The 21,936-nt window shown below is 37.0% G+C and overlaps 1 long non-coding RNA gene across 1 annotated transcript in view; it reads left to right on the top strand.

The window, feature by feature from the left end:
- Nucleotides 1-372: 372 nt before the first annotated feature.
- The window catches only part of LOC103099395 (uncharacterized), a 57,863-nt gene continuing 36,299 nt past the window's right edge, over nt 373-21,936 (top strand). Inside the window, exon 1 of the long non-coding RNA XR_008914684.1 lies at nt 373-707. This is a non-coding gene — a long non-coding RNA (uncharacterized LOC103099395). The remainder of the gene's footprint in view (nt 708-21,936) is intronic.

Genomic DNA, 21,936 nt, shown 5'->3' with positions numbered 1-21,936 from the left:
ACAACATGACAACAGATAAAGAGCTACAAGATAGAAATGCAACAAAATTAGCTAATAGAAGACCCATTCTTCAATCATGCACAGTGTTTTCTTGCTCTAACATTGCCCTGGAGACTAGGTTAACCTGCTTCTGGGTGTGTGTATTGGAGGGTTCAGCTCTCCATTTCAGAGCATGGGCAAGTTTTCTTTGACTAGTTTCTTTCTGTTTACTATGTGGTAAAGACAAACATGTTCATTGATGACTAAACTAGAAATGGGTATACATAGAAAAGGCACTGTTTGGCCAACTGATTTATTCTCTAATGACAAGCAAAGCAGTAACTACTGTAAGCCTCTAAGTAGAGAGAGCATCTGAGAACTCCTCCAGATCTGGGCCTCATCAGCATGTGAGCTTGCTATTGTGTCTGTCACAAGCGCCACTTCTCTCTTGCTCATAAAGGATCATGGGACATAGCTATGACCTTGGGAGCTTCAAAAGGCTGAAAGAATGAGCTGGCAGAGGTCCTAGAATTGGAATAGATTCCAGAACATCCCAGAAACCCAGCCTAATGAGGAGCAGGGCCCTGAGGAGCTACCTCTGATACCCAGGTCAGCAGAGGATCAATAGAGGTGTATCCTATTAACAACAGAGTGATTCTGTCCTGTGGTGATGCTACATTCAGAATAGAACTCAGTGGGGTCTGAGCCCCCTCACCGAAGGGACTGAGGTAGGGCAGGGGAGAATGTGCCCACTGATATTGGGGAGTGGGAAATGCTTTATAACTTTTCCTCTCATTTCTTTTCAATCAATATGTCTTTATATGCTGAATTTTGTTGCTGTTTGCTCATTTCCCAGCCTTTTCCTCTTCTTTTAACTTAAACAATTATTAAAGTTGGGCTCTGTTCCTGTGGTGAAGGGAGCATTGTTCCAAGTTTCTGGTTCTTTGTGCAGCTAGCTGCCTTCAGAGCTAGCTAGGGGGATTTTTTAAGTTTTCAGTTCTAAGGTGGTATGATCAAAGGAGAGGTGTGTTCAATACTCTTCTAGCCTGTGCTCTGGTCTGTGAGCCACCATAATCACTCTTTTATATCTTGGAACTCTGACCAGAGTCCCTTGCTCCCCTGTGGCTGCAAGCCCTGGTGTGTGCTGGTGCTCCTCCTCACCCAGAGACTACAACCCAGTACTGTGACCTGGATCTGAATATGGGCAATGGGACAACAGTTTTAGACCCAGAGCCAACAAAGACACCCATTTAATCTCCTTCTGAGAAGTTGTCCAACCCCCCACCCCCCACCTCCTCTTACCAGCTGCAGCTGAGCGCTCAGGAAGTCTTTGCTGCTGATTCAGCTGCTTTGAGCTCCACAATTACTCTGGTGCAATTGATCTCTCACATTGGCCTTCTCAGTTGTTTTGGGCTTAAAAATTATATCCCCTGTCTTTTTGTGTATTCTGTTGCACCAGAATTTGTTTTGAGGCATAATATCATATTTGTTTGGAGGGTAGTTTGGTAGAGATCAGGTGGGTATGTGTACCTTCTCTGCCATCTTGGTCCCACCCTTCGACATGCCCGAATAGAAGCTACTTGATGCCAAGTGGTTAAATCTTAACCTTAGCATGCAAATCATTGGGTCTGGAAGGTGAATGATATAGAGAAGAGAGTGGGAAGAACAAATGAGAATGAGTGGGTGAGCTGATAGCATTAAAAAGTCACTCCTTAAACCCCTTAGGGTTTAAGTTCCTGGAAAGGAACTTAAGTCAGCTGAGCTCTGGGGACTTGATCTAGAGCAGTGATGGTGAACCTTTTAGAGACAGAATGCCAACCTACCTCCCCTATCCCCACTCCTTACCCCACACAGGGTAGGGAGAAAGTGCTTCCATTGGGTTGCTGAGCAGAGGGGTGGGTAAAGTGAGGGATTTCCTAAGTGAGTGTAGAGAGGGGGAGGGGAAAAGCTCCCCCCAAGTTCCTCTGCCTTTCTAGTAACAAACTTGGGGGGAGGTGCCATGTGCCCTCAGAGAGTGCTCTGTGTGCCATCTTTGGCACCCATACCTTAGGTTCACTATCACTGACCTAGAGTGTGGGGAGGCAGGAAAACACTTCCAAGTCTGAATAGACTTACCAAAAAATTACTAAGTAATTCTGAGGCACTAATAATTGAGTTGATTAAGCAAGGACTCATAGGATATAGAGCCTGAGCTGAAGACTTAAGGGAGCTAGACATACCAAGAAGCAAAGATAAGGGAGCACTCCAGGCCTGTGAAAAGGCAGATCAGTGGAAGATAAGATGTCCTGGACAGGCAACAGCAAATAGGACAATTTAGGGTCAAAAATCTATCAAACACATTGTTGAACATCTATCTAGATGAGGTCTTTGCCACAGTCTTGGCATGGTGAGACCACCAGCTTTAAATTTCCCACAATTAAAGATGGACCTTAAGCTCAGAATGATGGTCCAGAGATTTCTTTATTTCTTTTAAAACCCTTACCTTCCATCTTGGAGTCAATACTGTGTATTGGTTCCAAGGAAGAAGAGTGGTAAGGGTTAGGCAATGGGGGTTAAGTGACTTGCCCAGGGTCACACAGCTGGGAAGTGTCTGAGGCCAGATTAGAACCTAGGAACTCCCCGTCTCTAGGCTTGGCTCTCAATCCACTGAGCTACCCAGCTGCCCCCTATTTCTTTATTTCTTACAATAGTTGGAATGTAAAGTTTATGGGGGGAAACAATGTGAAATTAATTTGAAAAGATATTTAGGGGCTAGATTGTTAAGGTTTTCAATGTGTAACAGAGGAATTTGTATTTTGTCTTAGGAGAAATTGGGAGCCACAAAACTTCTTGGGCAGGGGAGTGACATAGTCTGATCTGTGTTTCTGGAATGTCAATTTGCTCTTTGTGTGGAAGATGAATTATAGAGGGAAAAGATGAGAAGCAGGAAGACAGAAGAGGCTATTGCACTAGTCTAGATGAGAGGTGGATATGAGAACAGAATCAACAAGACGACAATTTATTGGGTTTTACATGAGTATATATTGACTGCTTGCTGTTGGCACAGCTATATTTAAAAGTTTAAAACTTGAACTTTCATTTTTTAAATTTTGCTATTAATTTTATTATAACATTTAAACATTTAAAAGTTGCAGGAGCCATGCAGAATTATAAGTTATACTCTAAAGTAGTTTGTAATCTATTTGAGAAGACAAGATGTGTATACATTGACAATAGCTAATACTGCAAGGCAGAATGCCGTGGGAATGACGCAGTCAGTGCCTAGATAGTTCACAGAGTACAATTTGGCTGGCGTATTTATTAGTTCATATTAAATGGACCTCTTTTTGGTAAAGATACTTTATTTGATCAATTACATAGAATAACAATCTTCTACTTGTTTTCTGAAATTATATGATCCAAATTTTCTTCCTACCTCTCTTCCCTCCCCCTTCCAAAAGATGGTAAACAATTTAATCTGGGTTGTACATGTATTATCAGGCAAAACATATTTCTGTATTATTCATTTTTATAAAGAGAATATTCATGTAAAACCCAAATCCCCAAATAAAAACCCAAATAAACCAAAGTGAAAAATCATATACTTTGATTTGCTTCGGACTCCAACAGTTCCTTTTTCTGGAGTTGGATAGCATTCTTTGTTATAAATCCCTCAAAATTGTCCTGAATCATTGTATTGCTAAGAGTAACCAACACAGTTGATCATTCCACAATTCAATAGGCCTTCTGATGAGAGACAGCACTATTATAAAGGATTTGGTGATCTAGGATATATGTTCAGATCCTGCTCTGATATTTATTATTTATGTTACCTTGAACAAGTCACTTAACTCTCATTATCCTATCTGTAAAATGGGGAGGCTGGGTTGTATGATCTCAAAGATTTCTTCCATTTCTAAATCTTATGGTCTTCAAAGTTCTGACCATAGTGACTTTCATAATTTCTCTTTTTGAAATATGAATTACTGAAATGTAAATGTATGATTGATTTTCTCCAGGTCATTAAAATAAGAAAGGACAAAGGGAAGAGATTAATTAAGAAATTCAAGGTTAATGACAATTCAATGTTTAATGCAGATTGGAAAATTTGAAAGTTGTGGCCTAATGTTTTGGGCAATCTCTTCATTTGTATTCTTGGTCATATATAGAAACAGTTCTACAATAGACTCTCACTGAGCTTGTACTTTCTGTGTACCCTTGAGGGGTTAGGTGTCTCTTCTCTAGTGTTTTTGGCTCAAGTCTATTCAGGTGTGGAATCGTTATTATTAACCCAAATGCCCTCTACCCAATTAACATTATTTAACTTTTACAAAGGAACATTTACCTTAAAGATATAGAAAGAAGAAAAGTACAAAATATTTCCCTCTTCCCAACACTTCAGGGCATACTCTTCCCCTCTACCACTTTAAGCCCTGGAATTGGACTCTGACAACATAATTTCTATATAGTTTTGGTCCCACCAAGTTCTCATGTAAATGTGACATCACTGCTATATGAGCCTATGTCTTGACTCCAACTGGGTCGGGCTCTAAAAGCTGTTCTTTGGGGCCCCAAGGCAAGGTTGGCTGCCTGCACAGATTCTACTCCTGGACCTCCTTTTGATGCACTCTCCTGAACTTCAGAAACTCACAAGATCAAAGGCTCTAATCTCCTTTAGTTCAAATAAAAGATCAAATAACAAAGCAAAGAATTAAGGGCTGGGCTCACCATCCATGACATCCTTGGATAGGGACATTCAAGGCTTCCATTATCATTTTGGTTTCTCTTTTCTCATTGCAACTTTGACACAGAGAAATAAATGACACAAAGAGAAGTTGAGATTGCTTTTTGTTTTTTGAATGCACTCTCAGTTGTGAGTACATTAGTAACTACCTCTGCTAATCAAAGAGACTCCCATATACCATTTGGTTAACAGGTCAGAACAGAATGCCCATGTGTGTTCCAAAGACTCTTCAAGGCAATCCATGACTTTTTTAGGAAGGAGGCTCTCAAGTCTCTTCCCTATGGACAATTGAATTAGTGGTACTCCATGTGTGCTTATAATAATTGGGTTCCATGGCCAGTCCCCTGTTGCACTTTGTATATAACTAGAACTCAAGAAGAGAGTTGGAGAGTCCCAGATATGATGAGCATTGGAATGGGAAAAAAAATATGGTGGAAAGAGATCTGGATTTAGAGTGTCATTGAAATCTATTAGCTATCAAACCTTGGGCAAGTCTCTTAATCACTCAAGACTTCATCTTTTACCTCATATGTAAAATGATGGAGTCAAATTCCTACAGTCCCTCCATTTGTTTTCCTATAATACTTGCTAGGACCAAAAATCACATCATCAATTTGCCAACTTACCAGTGATGAGCCTGATAATCCTTTGCTAGAAACAAAAAATAGACATAGTATATTTTCAGGGCTGTGTTTAAAACCTTTCTAGCTTGCAAAAGCCTGCATTTAATTAAACCGTGATCCTATGTATACAACAAAAAATAAAATCAAAAGTATATCTTAACATAAAAGGGCTAGAACTTGAGACTATCTCAAAGGACCATTTGATGCAAGCATTTTTTAAAATCCATAAAGCAAAGAAAATAGAGATAGTAAGATGAAAAATTTTATTTCAGAATAAAAATTTCCCATCAATTTATTTACCTTGTCTTTCTAGTTGTTGTTTTTTTTTTAAACCCTTACCTTCTGTCTTAGAATCAATACCGTATATTGTTTCCAAGGCAGAAGAGCAGTAAGAGCTAGGCAATGGGGGTTAAGTGATTTGTCCAGGGTCACACAGCTGGGAAGTGTCTGAGGCCAAATTTCAACCCAAGGCCTCCCATCTCTAGGACTGGCTCTCAACCCACTGAGCCACCCAGCTGCTCCCTTTCTAGTTTTTAATAGACTAGTTACTGATATGGGACCTATTTTTGAATAATGATTTGTGTGTATTCAAATGATCAAATACTTAGGGAAAATATCAAAACAAAAACTAGATTAGACAAAGGGACAAAGATAAGAAGACATTGTATGCAATAACAAGAGATTGAACCCAACATGCAAATAAGCAATTGAAAAATGAGACAAGGAGAAAGGTATAAAAACATAAATACAATTTTTTGCTATTTCTCACAGAAACTTAATTTACATGTAACATCAACTTTAATAGCTTCCTTTAGAGAGACTATAGTTACTGTTGGCTGTGTCTTTAAGGATAATACTATTTTAATAAATTAATTTAATTTTAAAACATTATTTAAAAAAAAATTGAGTTCCAGGGCATTGAGGGTAAGAGGCTCTAGGATCAAATCTGACCTCAGACACTTCCTAGTTATGTGACCCTGGGCAAGTCACTTAACCCCCATTTCCTAATTCTTACAATATTGATTCTAAGACAGAAAGTAAGGTTTTTTTAAAAATTGAATTCTCACATTAGTCATGACAAACTTAAAAAAGAAAGAAAAAGGAATAAAGAGAAGACAATTGGCTTCAATTTGTACTTTGACTCCCTCACCTCTCTGTAAAGTGGATATCATGTTTCGTCATGAGTCCACTGGAATTGTGGTTGGTAATTGTCTTGATCAGATTTACCAACTCTTTCAAAGTTGATTACTTTTGCAATATTACTATTATTATATAAGTTATTCTCCTGGTTCTGCTCACTCACTTTGTATCACTGTAGAATCTTCCCAAGTTTTTCTGAAACCATCTTCTTTATCATTTCTTATTGCACAATAGCATTCTGTAATACTCATATACCATAACTTTTCTGCCATTCCCTAATTGATTAGTATCCCCTAAGTTTCTAATTCTTTGCCATAACAAAAAGAGCTGCTATAAATATTATTGTACTTATGGCTCCCTTTCCTCCTTTCTTGATCTACCTACTAGCCATAATGCTGGGACAATTTAATAATTGAAGCATAGTTTCAAATTATTTTCTAAAATGTCCTCTAGATGAATTTTATTATATTTTTCTTGTTCTGTAAAATAATTCTTTGTAGTTCTATTTGCATGGCACTGACTAATAATTTAAATAATATTGTCATTTTTATTATATTGGTTCAGCCTTTTCATGAGCAATTATTAATCCAGTTATTTAGATGTGTCTGTGAGGTGTTTCATAATTGTGTTTATATAGTTTCTATGTGTCTTAGCAGGTAGATCCCCAAATATGTTGTACGGATCCATAGTTATTTTAAATGAAAATTCTTTTACCACCTCTTTCTCCTGAGTTTTGTTGGTAATATTTAGTAATGTTAATGATTTTTGGGTGAACAAACTGTAGAGGAAACCCAGCAAAACACTTTATAAACCTTGAAATGCTACACAAATATGAATTATTTGTATTTTACATGCATGAGCCTATGAAAAGACTAGTCCTTGGCATTTATTCAACAAGGCTCTGAACTCCAGTAGGGCCCCTCCTACTCAATCTTGCCTCTTATTTTGTCTTTTAAGATCTAAATGTAAATGATTGATGATTATACAAGAAAGTTTCTTGCTCTCTGACATATACTATGGATATGACTCAATTTCTGAATTCTTAGTCTTTCCAGGAGGATTTAAGGCCTTTGAAGGAAGGGATTATATAAATTGTTTTGTTGTCTCTAGCACTTTATATATTATTTTGTACAAAATAAGTGCATAATAAATGTTTGTTTAATTGAATTGTTTGAAATTCTATTTCTAATTGTTACTCATAATCCAAGCTGAATATCATCAATCTCTTTGGATTTCAGTTGTGTGTTTTCTGTTTTCTAAATCTTCTAGGAGTTCATGCCCTAGATTTTTAAGCAGGATAATCCATCAGTGGTAAAAAATATTATTGTAGTAAGAGTTGCATTATCAAGTATTTCACCATCTGGAAGGTTCTTAGAACCAATATTTTTATATTTCTCAATATAAACTTAAATTCTAGTAGAACATCGGATGATAAGGGCAGACTATTAGCTAGGTAAACTTCAGTCTTTTTAAAAAAATAAACTTTTATTGAGAATGTTTATTTTTTAACAATGTAATATACAATATTTTTATTTTTAAATATTTTTCCATGTTTACACGATTCATTTTTTTTCCTTTCCCACTTCCCTCCCCTTCCCAGAGCTGACAAGCAATTCCACTGTATTGTACAAATGTTATCACTTGATACCTATATTAGATTGTTCTACAATGTTTCTCTTTCTGTGTACAATGTTCTCCTGGTTCTGCTCATTTCACTCTGTATCAGTTCATTGAGGTTCTCTCAGTTCATATAGAAATCCTCAGGTCATCATTCCTCACAACACAATAGTGTTCCATCACTATCAGATACCACAATTTGTTCAGCCATTCCACAATCGAGGGACCCATTTTCCAATTTTTTGCCACCACAAAGAGTGCAGCTATGAATATTTTTGTACATGTATTTTTCCTTATTATCTCTTTGAGGTACAAACCTAGTAGTGATATTACTGGATCAAAGGATATGCAGAAAATATTTTCATATCACCTCTATATCCCATTGTGTTCCTCCTCCAATTCCTTCTAAAGGACCATCTTTTATAATAAAGAAGAAAAAAAGAAGGAAAAAAAGGTAGGTAAAACCAACCAACAAGTCCAAAAAGTCTGATATTTTACATAATGCTTTATACTTCCAAGTTGTTATTTACCATTTTTATCTCCTGAGTGGTTGATTCTAACTAACAAATAGTATTTTGTTTATATAGATTATGACTAAATTTTATATAGTTTTTTAGGAGAGAAACTAATTAAATTTAATATGACTAGATCTAGCTATATAGACCTTTCTTACTAGCTAATACCTTTGATCCCCCAGATACTGAATAATAAGGCTCAGCGTCATAGATTTTAAAGCTGAAAGAGACTTCAGAGAGTATCGAGTTCAATACCTTCATTTTATAAACAAGAAAACATTCTGGACATGTGCATTAACTCAGAGCACTCTTTTTGATCTAATAACAGCAGTACCCCAGTGATAAGGAAGCGTGTGAATGAAAATGACCATAGCATCTACTGTTCTCAAAATTTCCAAGAACAAACAAATAATGGTGTTTATAGAGTATTCTTACTCTGGAAGACATCCATAGACATTCTTTATCCCCCACTGAAAATTGGAGGCTCCTACAAATTACATGGGACATCTATAACTACATATTTTAAGCATATAACAGACACAGGTAAGCTTTAAAAAATTTGAGTGAGGTCGATGACTTTGCACAGCACTGCCTTACTTAAAGCCAATTCACATGCAACTCAAGACATCACCCTGTGATGTCACTGATACCCTCTGAAACTGAAGGATCAGCAACAAAACTTCACTAAGACTTTTGGGACATGAATGAAGTGAATAAACACAAATATTTGTAAAGTAATTAATGATGAGGAATTTTGGGAGGGAAGTCACTAGCAATTCCAGGTCAGAAGCAGGAAAAGCTTTCATACCAAAGATGATGCTTAAGCTATTTAGCTTAAACTATTAAGATATTAAAGGAAGAGAGAATCTATTCTATGAGGCAGATATAGATACTTCATAAATATCAATGGTCCCAGTCCTGAGCTGGTTGATGGCACAAATTGTCTACCTGTAGGATATGTGCTTTGTCACTTTTCTAGTAGTGGGTATAGATCTGACCTGAGATAGTCACACTTCCTTACTCAATAATTCTTTGTTTCCCCCACCCAATAATTCTTGTGTTAAGTATTATATATTTGCTAGATGGCCTATTTTTTTTAGGGTTACACTGCAGAGTTGAGATGACAAGCGGGGTCGTGGCTGGGGCACTATCTGGATATAAGCATTGGGACTAGTTCAAATCATGGTCATTAAGGAATCAGAGGAGTTTGGAGCTGAAAGGAAACTTAGAGGTCCACTACCCTACCCGAAACAGAACCCCAAATCCCTTTTACAAGGGAATTTTCTACAACACACTTACCAGTGTTCCTATAACCATTATTTGAAGACCATCAATGAGGAAACTCCCTCTACCTCTTAATCTATCTACTTTTGGATTGCTGGTAACGTCTTTCTATCAAATAAAAATCTTTCTCGTTTAACTTCTTTTATTGTAGCTCTGCCCTCTAGTGATGAATAGAAAAAAATGTAATCCTTGAAGACTGATGGTCATATCTTGTCCTAAGTCTTCTCTTCTCTAGGTTGAAGTCCCCAGTTCCTTTCACAAATACTTCCATGGCATGGTCTCTAGTTCTCTTACCGGTCTGGACACTGTCTTCTTGTAGTCCTTTAACTTGTTTATGTCCTTCTACAAATATGACTCTGAATAAAATACTTCAGATGTGGTCTGGGCAGAATAGGATTGATAGGGCTTATCCTGCAAACATGATCAATTCAAATACTGTCCATAATTGATATGGGAAGATGAGAACCAAAACTACAGGAACCTACACTATGAACTAGGAAGCTTTAGGCAGGCTTTTGCCAGCCCTGCCAAAGAATAGCTTTACAGATGAATCTGAAATAGACGTATTCTATCACCAATCTGGAGCAAATGCACATTTGATCTATTGGCTATTTAGTGTGGAGGCTAGGATACTGGACATAGAGTCAGGAAGACTTAGGTTTGAATTCCCCCTCAGTAACTAGCTTTGGGACCCGGAGATATTCCTTTAGTTTTTTTGAAGCTCAGATTCCTCATTTAGCACTTTCTTTCTAAGGTTATTGTGAAGATCAATCTTTAAAGTGTTATAAAAATATATTATTGGCATTGTTATTGGCCTTATTGGCATTATTTAACTTTCTGAACCTAAGGTAAATCTATTTGGCCTTAATGAACTGAGCCTTTTATATAGAACTTATAATCTGGTTCTCCAATATCATAGGCAATGTTCCTTAGCCCAGATTGTATTATAATTCTAATACAATCATCTGTGTACAAATAGGCATATAAAGTCCCTTTTTCTGGCTCAGAGGGAACCTCCAATTTCTCTTCCTCACTCCCTTCTTTTTTTACAGGACCCTACATTTCCTAGGAGCTAGGATCAATTTTAAAGGAGAAGCCATCAACCAGGGACATACTTGAGTTGGCTCCTACTAATTTAAGAAAACAGACCATTAAATTTTCAGTGTGCACATTTATACTTTAGAAATTGACCAACATTACAAATCAGGACTGTTTCTTCATTTTACTTATTGCATGGATTCATAAAGATGATGGGAAAATGTCAATAATACACATTAAACTTAAAATCGTGTTGTATATTTTCAGAGTTGATGGTTAAACATTTACCAGCTTACCTCTGCCTCCAACATAGGCATTGACATTGGCTTTAAAACCAAGAGTTGAGTTTTCAAAAATGTTCAGAGCAAGTCAGTTTCAATCAACTAAACTGACTTCCTTTGACATAAATTGTCTAGTTCTTTTAAAAATTGTCCTTACATCCCCCATATTTTCTTTTGTAAGAATTAAAATTGGTTTTGGTCAAATTAAGAGTTACAAAAAGTTGTTGTGGTCACCGTTTATAAAAATTAACTCTTAAGTCATGAGGCTGTTAGTAGCTTTAGTAGCTTTATTGCAGCAAGGTAGAGATAGTAAAGAGAGGTAAATATAGGAAGGAAGTAGAAAATATAGCCTCGCTAAATACCCTAAGTTCAGATCCAAGTGCCTCCAGAACATGATTGCAAATTGAAATGCAAATCTCACCAGCCCACAAGAGTGTCTCCAGCCAAGTGTTTCACCAACCAAAAGCCTGATGCCAAAGAGGATGAGCCAGAAAAGGCAGTCTCTAATGCCAAGGAGGCAAGAGTCTCACCAGAGTAAGCATTTCTCTTCAGACCGAGTCACCAACTCAGGAATCTGAAACTGAATGTTCATCAGAATCCAAAGTCTGAATCAGGAAGTCAAAATCAGAAGCTGAATCCAAAATGAGAATCCAAAATAAGAATCCCTGACTTATTGCTGGGTCTCACCTTATAAGCACTTTTCTCTACCACTTCTCCCACTTCACATCTCAGGAACCAATCATAGTTCCTTAATTTATCTAGTGGGGGGGAGCAGTGCTTGTGGGATCCACTTCATATCTTTGAGGGTGTGAACTTCCTTTTCTAGTAAAAAGTTCTTCAAGTGCCTAATTGACTAAATATGAAAGAAAGGGCACTCCAAGTTCTTGATTGATTAATTTAAAATAAACAAAGGGAGTTTAAAAATTCCCTTTCATATTTTCAATGAGGTCATAAGGAGTGACTCTTGCAAAATGAGATTGTGGTATAGGGAAATAAATCACCAAAGGGAAAAAGCTAATGAATATGATTCACTATATTCATTATAATCTCCCAGGTTGTTCTTGTGTGGTCATTTCTCTTTTAAAATACTGCAACTGTGTCATGCACTGTTTGCAGACAGGAAATCAACAGGATGCCAGAAAAAAAAAGAAGAAAATGAGAAAACAAATTCAAGGAGCCAAATATTTTAAATAGTGGGGTAAATGTAACTGAAAGAAATAGATACCATGCTACTCTTTACAGTGGTTTGTCTTCTAGAAAAACAAACCTAACACCTTCTGTTTAGTTTTGCTAAGACTATGGGAAGATAGAAGCTTGATAACTATGTATTTCTTGAAGAATTTTCCCCTGGCAAAATAAGATGAAAGTCTTTGCTGTCAGAAAAGCCCCTAGCTTCCCAAACTGATTCTTCCCTTCATTCCACCCAAACGATTTTTTAAACTCTTTGTTTTTGTCTTTTTAACAGCTTAAGACAGAAGGGCGAGGGGTAAGCAACTGAGGTTAAATGACTTGCTCAGAGTCACACAGATATGAAGTGTCTGAGGTAAAATTTGAAGCTAGATTCTGCTAATTCCAGGCTTGACATTCTATCCAATGAGTCACCTAGCTGCTTCCAAAACTAACTCTTGATAGTTCTTTGGTTTCATCTCTATCCTCCAGAATGAAAGAGTCAATGTTACATATTGGAGAGAGAGCTGACTGAAACCCAAAAATCTAAATTTCAGGTCGCACTGCTTAAATGTATTAGTTGTAGGATCCTGGGCAAAGCATTTAACATTACTTCAATGCATCTCTTTTAAGACCAGAAGTTGTAGAGTATTGATGTATTGGTAGAAGCAATTTCCTCATTCATCAATTCTCTAGCAACAAAATCACAGATCCAGTCTCTATGCTATACATTGGTAGCTTGAGGTTGGATTTTGATAAATGAGATGGGTTTGGGGAAAATCCTATTTCCTGCTTTTCAAGGGAAAAGATTCAAAAGGGGATTGGAAAGGGAGTAAATTTTAGCAAACAGTTTTTTATCTGTATCCTGTGTGTCCTTGTTAATCATGGATTTTCCAATAATAGGTAATACACTTACTGTACTATAACATTAGCCTTTCCAAAAACAAGGATGAGACACTGGAACCTCAGTCAAGAGGCAATTTTCAGTTCTTCTTGAAGTAACTTAAATATAACTGGAGAGTGAAATTATTACCTTTATCACTGGGAATTATAAGAAATTGACAGTCTTTGACTAAACTTCTCTATGGTTAAGTGTTAGAGTAATAAGAAAGACTGTTTATCCATTTTCCACACTCCTCCCCTACCCCAAAATTTACAAATCCAGATAGTCTCTGCTTTTATACTTAGGTTCTTGCTGGCACTATCTTTGTTATACTATCACTACCACCAGAATTAGGTGTCTACTGTTGTTACTACTACTACTACCACTACTGCCATCTCTCAATTATGACAATTCAATGGTTTTCACAAAGTGCTTTGTTCATAGCATCTCTATAAGATAGGTAGTAAAAGTTTCAATTAAACTCAATAAATATTTATTATTAACAATAATAGAATTTTTCAATACTTTAAGTTTTAGAAAGTACTTTACAAATATTATCTCATTTGATCTTTATAACAATCCTAGAGGTAGGTACTGTGATAATTCCTATTTAACAAATGAGGAAATTGAAGTAGACAGCAGTAAGTGACTTGCCCAGAGTTACACAGCTAGTAAGAGTCTGAAGGTAGATTTGAACTCAGGTCTTCCATACTCTATGCCCTAAGCCCTATTCATTGAACAACCTATGTTCAAGACAATACCAAGGATATAAAGATAAAAACAATGATTCTCTCCTTCAAGAAGCTTCTATTCTCCTAAAGGAATAAAGCATGTACACAATACAAACTATAAACAAAATAATTTTCAGAAGGAGAGTGCTAATAATTGTGGAGATAAGGGAAGACCATTGTTATAGTTAAAAGAGTGGGAGCCTTAAATTGTGATAGATAAAATGGTGGAAGATATAAATTATGATAGATATAAGAGAGGGTGAGTAAATTTGACTGCTGAAAATATGTTTCACTACAGTGTCTTGGTTTTTAAATCAAATATAAGGTGGTCGCCAGGGAATATATTCCCAAATTATGAATATGCCCAAGTCAGCTGGGTTTTATAGAGAATTTAATTAATAATACAAATGTGGAATTAAAGAAAAGGAGAAGGAGAGAGAAAAGGAATTAATGAGAAAAGAATAGGTCGGCCCAGGGCAGGCCTGGCCAACCCAGGCCTAAGCCTTAAGAGAGAAACCAGTCAGTTATCACTCACCACAAAATTTGTCTTAAGCAAGGATGTCTGGGGAACAGAGTCTCCCCAGAGGGAGTTCCAGCCAGAGTCAGCCTCCCAAGGGACTTCTTCTCAAGAGATCTTCAAAGGGCCTCCTCCAAAAGGATCTATCTCCAAGGATCCTATCTCCAAGCCTCCCTTGCTCAAGAGATTCCTTTTCTTATATAGGGGTTTTTTTTCCTATGTCACCTCCCCTAAGTTCTTCCATCTACCAATCACCATAGATGTTTTCTAAAAGACAGCCCATCTGAATTCCAGCTAAGTCTACTAATCCCCTCAGTAAGTCTGAACTAGAGAAAACACAGCTGAGTTGACTAATCCCATCAAGAGAAAACCTGCCCAAACCTACCTTTAGAGGTACCTAGCATCCCATTGTATCAATTCTAAAAACAGGCATGGCTCAAAGATCTCCCTGCCTCATCATAAGCATGGGTCCAAGTACTTTCATTGTTTAGCAAGGAGTTTTCTCCCCTAAAGCAGACTTAAGTATGGGTGGAGTAGAGGTCCTCCCATAGCAAGGAGTTTTCTCCCCTAAAGCAGTCTTAAGTATGGGTGGAGTAGAGGTCCTCCCATTTCTGATCCTGGCGAGTTCTCACATCAAAATGGGGAATGTTTCCAGTAGGGAATTTGTTCCAATGGAGGATTCCTCAAATGTGGAAATTTTTAACATTCACAAGTCTGAGAAATTTCAAGATTTACAATTCCCCCTGATGATCATTGGGAGACTAGTCTTCCCATTGATCATTTAACATAATCAATTTCTAATCCTAAATGCACTTCTAACTATAGATATACACGATATTCAAATTTCTAAGAGGAATTAGAATAGTGAGGGAGGAAATAGAAAAGAAAAGAAAGCAAAACCAATGTTTTGCTAGGCGCATTGACAGAAAGCCAAATTAGGGGCAGTCCCTTTTGGCATAAATGTGTACATTTACAATAAATGTTCAATCAAAGTTCAATTCAATCAATCATATCCAAAGTTCATTCTTGATCTTCTTGATGAAGTGTAGGTTTTCTGGCATCTTTCTGCAACAGTTCATTCTCTGGATATAAAAGTTTCAAGCTTCTTTCTTGAAGATCTTTTCTTGAACAAAATCAAAATCTTGAATTTTTATAAAAGTACAATCAAATAAAAAATCACAATTCTTGGATTTTTATAAAAATACAATCTCAAACAAAAAAAATTCAAAAATTCTTAGATTTTAAAATAAAATACAATCCCCCCTGAAGTAGGTGTTAAAAAATATCAAGTTTAGCTCAGAATGCAATGTTCAGTTATGGGGTTATATGAGTCAATTATCAAAAGAAGAGAAAAATAATCAAAAACATAAGGAAAAATTCAAAATAGGTCCTTGTATAGGTCCAATTTAAAGTAATTTCTATCCCACAAGTATGTAGGACAGAATGCAGTAATATTTCACTTAGTCATTTGTAGCCAAGACTACAGGAAGTTGCCATAATATAAGAAGAGAAGAATTAGAATTCTATTTTGATAGGGAAGCGTCATTCTCTCGTCTGATTTTTTTGTCATTCTCAGGGATATAGGGAGCCAGCATGATAGTCAAATTTTGTACTTGTATGAGTACTTCGTAAAGAGTGTAGATACAAGGAAGTCCTACGACTTAACATATGTCAAGTGTCGCAACCTTGAGTCTCACATTAGTATTTCTTGTGTGCTCTTTTTGGCACTTTTCAGGTTAAGTCTGTGCTCCTTGTTTTTATCGCATTTTCTTTAGAATCAGATAAAAACATTAATCACAGTCCTATAATATTTTATCAATAAATGGCAGGTTCCCATAGTTTAAAGCTTTTGCATTGACATTGATATTATATCAAGAATATATATATATGTGTATATATATATATTAAACTTCTATTACTGCAGGAAAAATATTATTTATGTGTACCTTTAGTACAAGAAATGAGAAAAAATAAAATATTCTAATAAAAAATAAAAGAAAAGCAATAATAAAAATAAGGAAAAAATCAGTAATTCAATGTGTTCTCAAAAAACAGCATCCATTTGTCTATGGATTATTATCTCCAATTCATATGATAGGATAGAGTCAATTAGTCTCAGCAGAAGATGCTTTCTTCACATGTGAGCAGTGAATCCAAGAGTCCTTTTCTCCAATCTTTATAGATGTTGGAGTAGTTAACAATATTTGGAATGGTCCTTCCCACGAAGGCTGAGTTGCTCCAGTACGCTTGAAATTCTTAATATAAACTTTGTCTTCTGGGTTCAGGTCATGCAGAGAAAAGTCTAGTGGTCCGGCTTATACTGCAGCTCCAGATTCATGAAGTTCATGTAGTTTGTGCTGTAATTCCTGTATATATAGGAAGCAATAGTAGTATCTCCCCCTAATAGTGAGGTATATGCAGGGGAAAAAGGTTTAGCCTGTATAGGTGGATGTCCAAAAAGCATCTCAAATGATGAAATATGTAAGTCTCCTCTAGGCCTGCTTCTAAGATAAAATAGGGCCAGAGGGAGAATTTCAGGCCATTTTAAATGGGTCTCAGTGCATAATTTGCCAATCATAGTTTTAAGTTCTTTATTCATCCTCTCAACTTGGCCTGAGCTCTGGGGATGATATGGAACATGGAATTTGGGAGTTATCCCCAAGCAAGAATATATTTGGTTTAAGACAGAATTGGTAAAATGACTTCCTCTATCGGAGTCAATATGTGCTGGCAGGCCAAAACAAGGAATAATTTCTTTTAAAAGTACCTTTGCAACAAAATCCGCTGTGGCTCGGGTCGCAGGAAATGCTTCCAGCCATCTGGTTAGTTGATCTACAATTACTAGACAAAATTTATAATGTCCAGCCTTTGGCATTGTTACGAAATCTATCTGTAGATGTTCAAAAGGTGTGTAAGCCAGAGGATGTCCACCAAAGGCTTTTCCATGAAATGCATGTTGGTTATATGCCTGGCAGGTAGAGCAGGCTGAACATACTTTAGAGGCTATAGTAGTTATACCAGGGGCTATCCATACTGTCTTGACAGAGTCCACGATGCCCTAGGTGCCAAAATGACCATTTTTATGAATAGATTGGCAAATTTGGTTATAGAAACTTCTAGGGAGCAGGGGTTTTCCTTCAGATGACACCCATACTCCATTAATCTGTTTTGCTTTGAATTTTTGTTTCCATTTTCCCACTTCCTTTTCATTATAGGAAAGTGGTAGATTTAAATCATTAGTGGTTGTTAATGTTAAAATTAATTCCGGTCCTTCTATGGCTGCTAGCTTTGCAGCGGCATCTGCTCGATCATTTCCTCTAGAGACAGGGTCAGTGCTACCTGTATGGGCAGATCAATGAACTACAGCTAGGGCTTCAGGAAGCTGGAGAGCAGAAAGAACTTCATGAATAATTTCTGCATTAGCTATAGATTTTCCAGCTGAGGTTAAGAATCCTCTCTGGAGTCATAACATTCCGACTGAGTGACAAATGCCAAAAGCATATCTAGAATCCGTATAAATTATTGCCTTTTTATCCTTGGCAATTATACAAGCTTGCTTCAGAGCTATGAGTTCTGCTCCTTGAGCGCTAATGTTAGAAGGTAGTGAAGCTGACCATTCAGTGGCAAATTCTGAGACTAAGGCAGCTCCAGTATAATGTATGTCATCCCTCATAAAAGAGGAACCATGGGTAAATAAAATCAGATCTGCATTGTCTACGGGAGTGTCCAAGAGATTATCTCGAGGCTTTTCTGCCATGGACACTAATGTTTCACAATTGTGTAATGGTTCTCCTGAAGTTGGTAAATCTGGAAGCAAGGTGGCAGGGTTAAGAGTAGTACAACGTTTTAAAGTAATGTTTTCACTATTTAATAAGGTTATTTCATATCTTGTAATTCTCTGATCCGAGAATGTCTGTGTTCTATGTTTTATCAACAATGCTTCTACCTCATGTGGGCACATTATTGTTAATGGACATCTCAATACTAAATCAACGGTTTTTGTTACTAGTAAGGCTGTAGCAACTATTCCTCTAAGACATGGTGGTGCTCCTGCTGCTACTGGGTCCAGTTGAGCAGAATAATAAGCAATTGGGTGCTTAGAAGGTCCCAAAGTCTGAGTTAACACACCAGAAGCTACTCCTCTTCGCTCATGCACATACAAAGTAAATGGCTTGTTGTAATCTGGGATGCCTAGAGCAGGGGCAGACATGATAGCCTTTTTTAGATCTGATAGAGCTGACAAGTGTTCAGGCTCTAATTTGAGGGGTTCAGGAACCAAATCCTTTGTTAATGCTATAAGGGGTTTAGTAATTTTCCCATAGCAAGGAATCCATTGTCTGCAAAACCCTGTTGCTCCTAAAATTGCTCTCAACTGTTTCTTAGTAGTAGGAGTGCTTAAATTTTGAATATTCTCAATTCATTTTGGAGAAATATAACGAGCACCCACAGTCAGGATGAATCCCAAATATTCTACTTTAGGGAGACACCACTGAACTTTATCCTTTGAGATTTTATGTCCTCTTTTGTGCAATTCCAAAAGAAGGTGTTTGCTATCATCTTGACATGTTTCTGCATCTGTTGAAGCCAAGAGTAGATCATCTACATATTTTATTAATTTGGTATTTTTAAATGTTATATTGTCTGTGTCTTGGCTCAAAATTTGCTCAAATAAAATCGGACTTTCCACATAACCATGTGGCAGCCGACTCCATGTATATTGTGAGCCCTTCCAGGTGAAAGCAAAAATATGCCTGAAGTTCTCATGTATAGGTATGGAAAAGAAATCTGAACACAAGTATACTACTGTAAAGTATGTAGCTGTGCTAGGAATAGAGGAAATAATAGTATTTATGTTAGAAACTACGGAGTGTCTTTTTATAACGTGATTATTCACTGCCCTCAGATCCTGCACGAATCTATAGAGGTGCTTGCCATTGGGCCCTCTTTTTGGTTTTTTAACTGGAGGATGGGTGTGTTGTATTCAGATTTGCAAGGGATTATTATTCCCTGTTCTATTAATGAGTTAATAACTGGTGTAATACCCTCAATTGCCTCCTTTGAGGGGATACTGAGGGATGGAAGGAGGTGGGCTAGATTTAGTTTTTATCTGCACAGGAACAGCAGATTTAAGTAAGCCTACATCGGAAGAAGATGTGGCCCAAAGAGACTCCGGTATATCTTTAGGTATTTCAAAAGTGAAAGGCTCTTTTGCCTCCTGGTTTTCCGAGAGAAGTACAGGGAGTAAATTTAAAGATTCCTCTGGTACTTCCAATGATAAAGAACCATCTGGTGAACAAGTTATTGTGGCTCTGAGTTTGCATAGAAGGTCTCTCCCCAGCAAATTTAAAATGAGAGTCAGGCATCAAAAGAAAGGAATGTTGTACCTCTAGGGGTCCTACAGACACCATTCTAGGGGCAAGTTTTTCAACTCTTTGGGGTATTCCTGATACTCCCACTACACTTTGTGAATCAATGGAATAACAATTTAAATCTGGTACATTCTTCAATACAGACCTGGTAGCTCCAGTGTCTAATAGACAATCATAATAAGTGTTACCCACCTTTAAAGTAACATGGGGTTCATTAGTATGGGGAGGGCAGTGGATAGGGACAACAGGTAGTAAGACATCAGGGTCCGGAAAATCAAAGGTTGTATCCTCTGATTCCTGTGCCCCAGCCCCCCCACCCCCCGACACCATCATTGTGTTTGGGATATTCCTTGGGCACCCCCCGAAAGGGCACCTCGACTATTTTTTGGACAAGCTCCATTTCTTATATTTTGTTGTTGGTCATTATCATTTTCTTCATTTGGAGCATTGTCATTATTTTCCCAGTTCCTATTTCTATAATTCTGGTTTCTAAAGTTCTTATTTCTATATTCATTATAGTTATTTCCATAATCATTATTATAATTTCTAAAATTTCTAAAATTCTGGTTTCTATGACCATTATCATCTCTATAGTTGTTCTGGTTTCTATGACCATCATCATCATTTCTATAGTTATTATTTCTAAAATTATTATTAAACTGTGTATTTCTTCCAATCACCTTAAGAAAGGTTCTACATTCCATCATTTTGTGGCCCTTCTTCTCACAGAAGTGGCAAGTTACTGATTTATTTGTGAATTCCCGCAAAGGGGCCATAGTCTCTCCCTTATTTTTCAATTGTCTCTTTAACATTTCAATTTCTTTCTTTAAATCTTCCACTGATGTATCGTCTTCCTCAGGTCTTTTTACATGACCTTTATAAACATAGGTTGCTACTCTCCTTAGTTCATTGAGGTCCATAGAGTCCCAATTAGGACAGCTAGTTCTAAAGTGGTCTTTTACCACTGAACAACAATTCTTAACAAATTGACTACGTATTTGTCTTATGTCTCTTTCTCTGGATAAATGAAGGTCCATATATGTATTCCCTACATCAATAAGTCTGTCCATAAACTGGGAGGGTGTTTCATCAATATGTTGTCGTTTTTTTTCAAATTTTGACCATTTTTCAGGTCTATCAGAGAAAGCTCTCATGGCTGTCAATAATGCTTCTCTGGCCTGGTTTAGTTTTGTGTAATCTAGTTCAACATTGGGGTTCCAATGTGGATCTTCAGTTGGCCAATAATGTCCTCTTCTACCTTGCTTTTCATTAGCCAGAGAGAAGATATTATTTTTCTCTCTCTTTGTCAATAATGCTTCTAATATATTCTCAACATCCAACCAAGTGGGGTCAAAAGTTCTGAATATGTTCTCTAAGTTTTTTATAATTAGATATTGGTTTGTCCTCAAATGATGGCATATCTTCCTTTAATTTTTTTAAATCCTCAGAGGTAAAAAGTGTATGATGTCTTACAGATACCAAGTTTTCATTCTTATTAAAAGTGAGTATTTCCCTTAAAGGAAATAAGCTATCTAAGTTATTTGGTTTTGCTCCATTTTCAATTGGGTAAGTCTGAGAAATAGAAGAGTTGGGCACATTAAAAGGAAGGATTTGTTGTCCCATTGTGCCAGAAAATTCAGAGGTAGGATGTGAATTTAGGTTGGAATGTGAACTTAAAGTAGATTGTGTAGGATGAGAAGGAGGAGCCAAGGAAGAAGTGTGAAAGGATACAGAGGTGTTTGGATTGGAGGAATCAGTAAGGTATGAAGTAGAGGGATTAAGATCAGAAGTATGGGTAGGGTGTGAACTTAGAGTTGATTGTGTTGGGTCAGAAGCCAAGCCGACTTAAGTACGGGTGGAGTAGAGGTCCTCCCATTTCTGATCCTGGCGAGTTCTCACATCAAAATGGGGAATGTTTCCAGTAGGGAATTTGTTCCAATGGAGGATTCCTCAAATGTGGAAATTTTTAACATTCACAAGTCTGAGAAATTTTAAGATTTACACCATGTAGGAGGTGGCACTTGCTTTGAAGGACTGGGGATTATAAAGTTAGAGGTGAGGAGGGAGCA

Source organism: Monodelphis domestica, chromosome 1, assembly GCF_027887165.1.
Source record: "Monodelphis domestica isolate mMonDom1 chromosome 1, mMonDom1.pri, whole genome shotgun sequence".
NCBI classification, from domain to species: Eukaryota; Metazoa; Chordata; class Mammalia; order Didelphimorphia; family Didelphidae; genus Monodelphis; species Monodelphis domestica.
This window is presented reverse-complemented; position numbering and strand designations above follow the sequence as displayed.